This window comes from Pistacia vera, unplaced genomic scaffold (genome assembly GCF_008641045.1).
Source record: "Pistacia vera cultivar Batoury unplaced genomic scaffold, PisVer_v2 Contig343, whole genome shotgun sequence".
Lineage (NCBI taxonomy): Eukaryota > Viridiplantae > Streptophyta > Magnoliopsida > Sapindales > Anacardiaceae > Pistacia > Pistacia vera.
In genome coordinates this window covers 267100-276170 of record NW_022196161.1, presented here as the reverse complement: position 1 = coordinate 276170, position 9071 = coordinate 267100, and the positions used below count along the sequence as shown (strand labels likewise).

The following is a 9071-nucleotide window of genomic DNA, read 5'->3' as shown; positions in this document are numbered from 1 at the left end:
TTAGCAAAGAGAGGTTATATCATTAGTGTTGCACAAATTCAAGGTAAGTAAATCCAATTTTAGTTTTGATTGGAGCAATAATTGTGTAGATTGATTCTTGTATGCTTGTACGTGATTGTATGGTGAGAATTATTGGTTATTTTAATGTTGAATGATTATAAAATTCCAGCCATGAGAAGTAGTTCATGTGTATGTGGTGATTTGGTGGAATTATGGATGAAATATGGAAGAATTGTTGATGAAATTTTGAAGTGTTGAATCCGGCCAGATTTGAAGTTAAATTTAGTGAGTTTTTGCTCCAATTTTGGTGGATTTGGAGAGATGTGGAAGTGTGGCCAACTAAGTATTTGCATGTGAATGTGAATTGTTTGATAAAAATCCAAAGAGAAATACATGCATGAGTTTGTTAAATCTTATTGAAGAAATTTTTAGAGAAAGGAAAGAATTGGAGTTGAAAGGTTATGTTAGGCTTAACCAAGTGTAAATTTTAGTATTCAAGAGTGCATTTTGTTATGCCAAAATTTAGAGTATCACTTGGTCACGTTAGTTCAATGAGATAAATGGCTTTTAGTGCATGGTTCAAGTTACTTGAACCTTTAGTATTTCTTCAATAACACATTTTATTTAGTTATTGAATTAGAAATTGTGAATCTTATGACTTTGGGAAAGTGTTAGAAGGGATTTACATGTTAAATTGTTACTTTGATATGGCATTGTTGATAGTAGAGAATGGTAGATTATGTCATGACATATCAATATGCCATAATAAATTCTCAAGTTTGTGTACTTGAATTTAGAAAGATCATCCAAATAATGGCTTGGCCAAATGAGTATATTGTTGTTTCTTGTTTTGAGATTAATTGCAAACAATATGTAATAAGTGATTTTATTGTATAAAGAATAGGAAAAGTTTTTCCCCAGTATAGATATCAAAAGAAACATCAAAGAAATAGAAGTTTAGTTTATGTATTATATACATGACCATTTTAGAAATTGATTGGTCTGAGTATAGTTTTCATGCCTTATTATATGTTACAAGCCATAGAATTTGCTGGAAGATCTTGAGAATATTTTGTATTGGCCAAAAGTTTAGTTAAGAATGTTAGAAAGAAATTAGAATTTAGCCAAAGTATAAATGTTGTGCCATATGTTAGTTGAATTTACAATGATTAATAAATATAGATTAGTGTATAGAATGTAGCTAAAAGAAAAGAAGAAAGAAGGGCATGTATAACAATGTTGATGGTCATGTTAAGAGAATGAAAATTTATGGCCTTACGATTTGTATTTAGAAAGTTGTATAAGGCATGTTTGTTACATTAGAAAATATTCTAGAGTAGAATTTGTGAGAGATAATGTAATTGTGTACGTGTACATTTTACATAGCATGATAGAATTAAAGAATTATATAATTATGTAGAAATTATATAATCGCGTATGTACACATGATGCATAGAATTTAGAAATAAAGAATAATATAGAAAATGTTTAAGTTAAGCGTGTTATTAGAATATAACTTTGGGCTTTCCGGAAAAGTATAGAAATAAAAGCCTTAGAATTAATAGAGTAGATGCCAGAGTCATACATGTATTTTGGGATCATGCATAGATAGCATATAAATGCATGACAATTTTATAATTATTGGAAATGTCTAGCTAGTTATTTTGCAGATTTACAGAGCATGTTTTCATAGGGCTGTTGCGATGGGGAACTTGTGAGCATTCGTCGAGTTAGCTAGTGGTTACAAAGATGCAAAAGTTTCCCACATGCACGCCGCCATCAGTGAGTGGCCTTAGAATAGAAAACAAAATTGTACAGTCTGCTAGAAGTGCATGTGGATGAGGATTGTACCCAAAAAGAATTTCAGAATACGCTCACACGGCCAGGGTTCCAAATCCATGCCTCAGCCTAGTCTGATCAACAAACTAGAACAAAAAACAGAAAGAGTTTCAGAAAGAAAGAAAAATAGAATAAGAAACAGAAAACAGAAAGAATTTCAAAAAGAATTAGAAAAGAATTTTCAGGAAGATTACAAACATGATCATTTGCATATGCATCAAACATTTTATGTGCATTGCATCTCATGCATTTATGCATAGATTAAAAAGTTTATTTTATTATTGCGTGTCTAACTAGCCAAGAAAAGAAAATAGAAGTCCATAAGAATAGAGAAGAAAAGAAAATAGAAGCCCATGAGAATAGAGAAGAAAAGAAAATAGAAACCCATGAGAATAGAGAAGAAAAGAAAATAGAAGCCTACGAGAATAGAAAAGAAATTAGAGATATACAAGAAAAGAACAGAGATTAGAAACATGAAAAATAACAAGGAATCTTAGCGATTTGTTGAGTAGAGAAAGAAACAGAAAGTTATAATCTAGCAGAGAAGAGAAATAAAATGATAAAGAATAGCACAACACTAGAACGATTTAGAAAGATTTGAGAAAAATAGAAAACTGCTAAGTAGTATGCCTGAGAATAAAGAGAGAAAGCAAGCATAAATTTAGAAGCAGTACAGCGAAAAACAGGGACAATGGAGTAAGAGCATAATGAGATTTGGTTTACTTACTGAGCATTTATAGCTCACCTCGTTGCTTTCCTTATTTTTGCAGGTATTAGATTGTAGTGGTTGGGAGATGTCAAGCTGGCGAAAGGATTGCACACACTGTCTCAGTGAAGAAATTTAATATGGATTTATATATGTGAGAAATAATCTTTGCGTAATAGTATGTTATAACTGGATTAAGGATAAAAAAATTTACAAGAATACCCTTTTTAAACTAGCAATTCTCTGGATTCTCTCTATAGGATACTCAGTGAATACTTGCCTAGTGAGACATTACATTCTTGATTGAGGAACCATCTACATACAGAGTCCATTGCCATGGGTCATCGAGCTTTGGCTTCTGCTGCTCGATTTCTCCTAAGGTATTTGCCCCTGGCGGGCTTATTTCCCCTTCTAGCTGGTAGGAGAATTCTGATATGAAATCTGCAAAAGTTTGACCTTTGATTGTCATTCTTGGGATGTACTTGATATCATGCTTATGAGAATGCAAAATGTCATATTTACCCCCCTTAATGTCTAGTCTTTTATACTTATTTGTGGCCTAAATGTACTCATTATTATTCTATTTTGATTTAGGATGCAAATGGAGGCGTTAAATGCAAAACGAAACTAATTAGGTGAATTCGGACAGTTTCGACATTGCTTTGTAATCTAGGCATAACTCTCTCATCCGAGATCCGATTGAGATGATTCAAAATGATGTGGAACCCTAAGAAACAGATCTACAACTTTCATGTTTTGAGTTTGGAGAGATACTTGCTGTATCAAGGTTTTAATTGGGCTTGAAGTTGACGCACCTGCACTGCTGACGTTCTAGAACATTCCACCTTGTCATGCAAGTCAATTACGCAGTTTATTATTGGAAGTTTGAAGACCTGTTGCACGCAAGTTACAACTAGAAAGACCAGTTTCTTATTTTATATTAGGACTTTATTTTATTTTATTTTCAATTAATCAGATTAGGATAAAGTTATTTTAGAATATTAGAATATTTTTAGGAGATTGAGTAGAATTCAAAGACTTGAATTGGATATTTTTAAAAGGGAGAGAGAGATCAAATTTGGGACATTACACATGCTTCTCCGTCTTCTCTTCTGTAATTTCTTTTTGAGTTTTGATTATGGCCATGAGCGGCTAAAACTTTTATTGTTAGTAAACGGTCCCATATACGCAGTGGAAACAAAACAAATATAATATAGAGATCGTTTACATGAGCCAAGATCAAGGGTATAATTTTACAATTCATATTAAAATAAAATCTGCAGAAAAATAAATCTGAGTTTAAGGAAAACAAACGCACGTTGGAGGCTCCTCCAAATTTGTTGACGAATGTTTTGCTACCGATCCAAGTGTAGGATCGAACCTGTGTAGTCCACATGAAGACAATCTCAAAAGAACCAAAGAGGGATTTGCTAGATCCTCTTTGGTTTTAAGATTGAGAAGAAAGGAAATCAAAGGAATTTGATTTTGGCTAAAACCCAAATCTGGCGTGGAAGGAGATGGGGCTGCTGTGTTTGTTTTACTTTCAAGAGAAATCAATTAATTAAAAAACAATTAACACACACTTTTTCTTTTTATAGTTAATTAAGTTGCCCTAATCCCATATGGAATAGGCTTGGGCTCCAACCCAAACGCCCCATGTTGCCAAACACTCCTAANTATCCTCGTGGGAACGATACTCACTCATCACTTTATTACTTAGTGCGACTAGTATACTTGCTACATATTGCATGTTGTAGGAAACACGCATCATTGGACAGTAGGCTTATAACTTTCCTCCATTAGGATCTTGTGCGTGCAGATTGAAGGACTAACACCTTTTAAATCCCCAATTGTCCATCCAATAGCTTTCTTGTATTTTCTCAATATGCGCAGCAACTTTTCTTCCTCTACAACACTCAAAGAAGCATTAATAATGACTAGAAGAAATTTACCCTCTTCTAAAAATGCATACCTTAAATGTGATGGTGGTTGCTTGAGCTTAAGTGTAGGTACCTTTGTGATTGGTAAAGTTGACTGAGACGCCACAACTTTAATTTCTCTGATCGAATTAGCTTCAGGACGAACCAAGGGTGGTAAAGCATTTAAGTATCTTAAACACTCTCTCATCTCTTCACTATTAACTTTATCCTCCTGATCTCTAGAATTCATCAAACAATTCTCTAAAGGAAAAATAGGGTAGCTCTCTTCAAAATTCTGCTCCATTATGGTGTCGAGAACATCAATCTTAAAGCATAAGTCTAGTTCAGATGGACGCTTCATAGATTCGAAAACATCAAATTCTACTTGCTTATCTTCTACCCTTAAGATTAATTTCCCTTGGTGGACATCTATCAATGTTCTACCCATGACTAGAAAAGGTCTTCCTAAAATTAAAGGTATCTCCCTATCTTCCTCCATGTCTAACACTATGAAATCTATTGGGAAAATCAGTTTGTCTACCTTAATCAAGACGTTTTCGACCACCCCACTAGGATATGTTATCGATCGATCAGCTAATTGAAGAGACACGGTGGTTGGCTTCACTTCTCCTAATCCAAGCTTCCTGTGGATGGAAAACGACATTAAGTTAATACTTGCCCCTAAATCACATAACACTTTATCAAAATAACAACTACCAATAATACAAGGGATAGTAAAACTCTTTGGATCTCGTAGTTTAGGTGGTAGTTTCTTTTGAATCAGCATGCTACATTCCTTCGTGAGCATAACTTTCTCGTGTTCCTCGAATTTTCTCTTGTGCGTGAGGATCTCTTTCAAAAGTTTCACATACTTCGACATCTGTTCTAGCATACCAACAAAAGGGATATTAATATGTAAACTTCAAAACATGTTAATAAACTTACCGAATTGCTTATCAACCTTCTGATTTTTCAACCGTTGTGGGTATGGAAGGGTTGCCTGGCTTGAAGGAGGTTTTTACTCAGATGCACGCTCGCCGCGGCCACCAGATTCATCGCTGCGATGATTATTTGAAGTTTCTGATGAATTGCAAGCATGATCACGCTCACCGCGGCCACCGGATTCATCGCCGCGGTGATCGTCCCTGTTTCTGATGAATTTCTCTGCATTCTCACGCTCACTGCGGCCACCGTCATCACCGCCGCGGTGATCATCCTTTTGCTCATCCTTCTGGTCTTGTTCTTACCTCAGTTTTTCACCCTCTGAATTTTCCAAAATTCGTCCACTCCTCAAGGTGATTACATGCGCTTATTCCTTGGGATTCTTCTCTGCTTCACTCGGCAAAACTCCTTGAACTCTTCCCACTAATATGTTGTGAATTTGCCCAATTTGAGTCTCAAGGTTCCTAATAGAGGCTGATTGATTTTGAACCAGGACGTTAGTCTTCTAAAACCTCTTGCTTGTCTCTTCAATGAACTTGGTCAACACATTCTCTAAATTAGATTTTGGCTCTTGAGGTTGAAAAACAGGAGCTTGTTTTTGCTCATTGTTGTTGCTCCATGAAAACTTCGGGTGTTTCCTCTATGCTGGATTATATGTATTGGAATATGGATTCCCTTGACCTCTTTGGAAATTATTAACGTAATTGGCTTGTTTAGGCTGAGCAAACGGGTTCCCTTCTTGGCAATCCTTCGATGACTGATTTCTTGCACAAAGGTCACATATTAGAGAAGAAGATTCAATTGTATTTACTTTTAACACATTACCTAATTGCTTCTAGATGTTCGAAAGTTGAGCAGCCAATGCAGTGTAACCGTTGATAATCCGAGGATTATACTAGTTTATTTAAGCTTTTAGGTTGGATTTTAGATACTTCTTAGTTTATTTTTGCCTGAATTGCTACATAATTCCTTACATTTCGTGTTTCAGGTTAAAATGGACATTTTGAGCGAATAAAGACAGATTTGGATTTTTGGACTCAGAAGTAAGCGGAGGGCAATTCTATAATTTCAGAATTCTTCAGGAAGCTTTGCCCCGGCGAAGGTTGTTCTTCGCCGCGGCGAAATGAGCCAGTCACGCACTAGATTCAGCTCCTTTGTCGCCGCGGCAAAGTCTGCACTTTCCAGTTTTTGTAAAACGCACAGTTTCGTTTTTAGGCTAAGTTTTAGGATTTTGGGTGAGGTATAAAAGAAATACTTAGTCTTTTTGTTTAGGGCGTTCGTGGAGAGATAGACAGCAGTTTTTATATTTTCTTAGATTTATTTTTGAGTGATTTTGGATTAAACAAAGTGTGAAGATTCGAGGTGAAACCAGTGGATTCTTCAATTAGGGAGATTCTTTTCCTTTTCTCTTGTGTCCATGATGTTGAACTTGAAATTTTTTGTTTCTTTTAATTATTTTATTGATTTAGCCATGAACTAACCTATTTTGGGTTAGGGTTTTAATGTAGTTCGGATTCTAATGAGTTAGAGAGTTGATGATTATTAATTTCATATGATTTTGCTTTGATTGTGTGATTATTCTGTATTTATTGTTTTTATGTGATGAACATGATGAGATTGAGAGATAATTCATGTTAAGCTTCTTGGGTAATCACCATTGTATTATTGGATGCTAGAGATAGATTCAAGAACCAATGAAATCAATCTAGGATTCTTGTGCTTAATGAGCTTAGATTTATTAACTTTCAATTTGTTGGGTGCGGAAGGTTAATAGGGAAGAGTAGGAAAACATAGCTTGAGAAGGTATGTTGGACACCTTAGAGAGTTCGATTTACAATCAATGCACGTGAATATAAATTTAGTTTAATTCTTTAGGTTTAACCTAAAGAGTCCGAATGAAGTCAAAACCCTACCCGTTTGTTTGAGTTGATTTTATCCGTATTTTAAATCTTGCTTTCATAGTTTACTTTTATTTTAGTAAATTTTGTTTTAGTTATAGTTTAACTTGCTCCCTTTTATCCACAAGAATTCGATTGCTTCAACTTGAAAACGGTAGAAAACTTAGTGCTTAGCAACAATCCTCGTGGGAACGATACTCACTCATCACTCTATTACTTGTGTGGCTAGTATACTTGCTACATATTGCATGTTGTAAGAAACATGCATCAAGTTTTTGGTGCCGTTGTCGGGGATTGAGTTTTAAGTTAACATTGAGTTTTTCTATAGTTAGCTAGATTGGAGTTTTAATTTTTGTTTTCAATTTTCAGTTGGTTTGTGATCTCACTTTCTTTTGTTTATTTTGTGTAGTCTATGCAAAGAGCAAGACGTCAGCCAGTGGTTCCTGTTGATCTTGAGATTGAGAGAACCGCCAGACGACTTAACAAAGGGAGAAGAGAAAGAAAGGATATAGTGGTTGAAACAGAAGAAATAGCTATTGAAATGGCAGAACCAGAAAACAAGACACTAAGGGAATTTTCAGTTCCTACGGTTAATGGAAGTGGTTCGAGCATTACGAGACCAGCAGTCCAAGCCAACACATTTGAAATAAAGCCGGCAATCATCCAGATGATCCAGCAGTTGGTAAGGTTTAATGGTGATTTGAAGGAAGATTCGAATCAGCATATTGCGAACTTCTTGGAAATTTGTGACACCTTCAAGTCGAACGGAGTGTCAGATGACGCCATTAGGTTGAGGTTATTCCCATTCTCATTGGGGGATAAAGCAAAGGGGTGGTTAATGGCACTACCATCGGGAGCTATCACAACATGGAATGATCTAGCACAAAAGTTCCTGACCAAGTTCTTTCCTCCAGCAAAATCAGCAAAACTGAGAAATGATATCACATCATTTCTACAAGATGAATCCGAGTCATTGTATGAGGCTTAGGAGAGGTATAAGGAATTGATGAGGAAATGTCCACACCATGGGTTGCCAGTTTGGCTTCAAGTCCAAACATTCTACAATGGACTGATGGGTAACGTACAAACCATAGTGGATGCAGCATCGGGAAAAGCCTTGCAGAATAAGACACCAAATGAGGCTTATGAGTTGCTTGAGGTTTTGGCAAGCAACAACTATCAAAGACCAAATGAGAGAGCAATATCAAGAAAATCTACAGGTCTTCATGAAGTTGATGCCTTCACAGCCATCTTAGCCCAACTCACGGCACTTCAGAAACAGTTGGGAAGTATGCAGGTAAACTATATTCAAGCACCTCAACTAACTTGTGATTTTTGTGCAGGAAACCATGTGAACAGCGAGTGTCAAGTGGGGAACACATTTGTTTCGTCACCTTCATCATCAGAGCAAGTGAACTACTTGGCAGGAAATCAGAGGCAACCAAACAACCCGTACTCCAACACATACAATCCGGGGTGGAAGAATCATCCAAATCTGGCTTGGGGCAATCAGAACCAGCAAAATAACCAATGGAACCAAAGGACATTGCCAAATAACCCACCAGGGGTGAATAATCAACCGAGAGATCGAAGAGTGACAAAGTTGGAGGACATGTTTGGGAAATTCATGCAGGAGACCACGGGTTTTATGAATGAGATGAGGACGAATTTCAGAAATCAAGGGGCGTCCATTCGGAATCTTGAGGTACAGATGGGCCAATTGGCCGAGAAGTTAAATGAGAGACCACAGGGTTCCTTACCAAGCAA

General features: G+C 36.1%; 1 non-coding gene across 1 annotated transcript; it reads right to left on the bottom strand.

The window, feature by feature from the left end:
• Positions 1 to 8229: 8229 nt before the first annotated feature.
• Positions 8230 to 8336, bottom strand: LOC116138771. Its single transcript, XR_004129349.1, has one exon. It is a non-coding gene; the product is annotated as a small nucleolar RNA R71 (small nucleolar RNA).
• Positions 8337 to 9071: the final 735 nt, after the last annotated feature.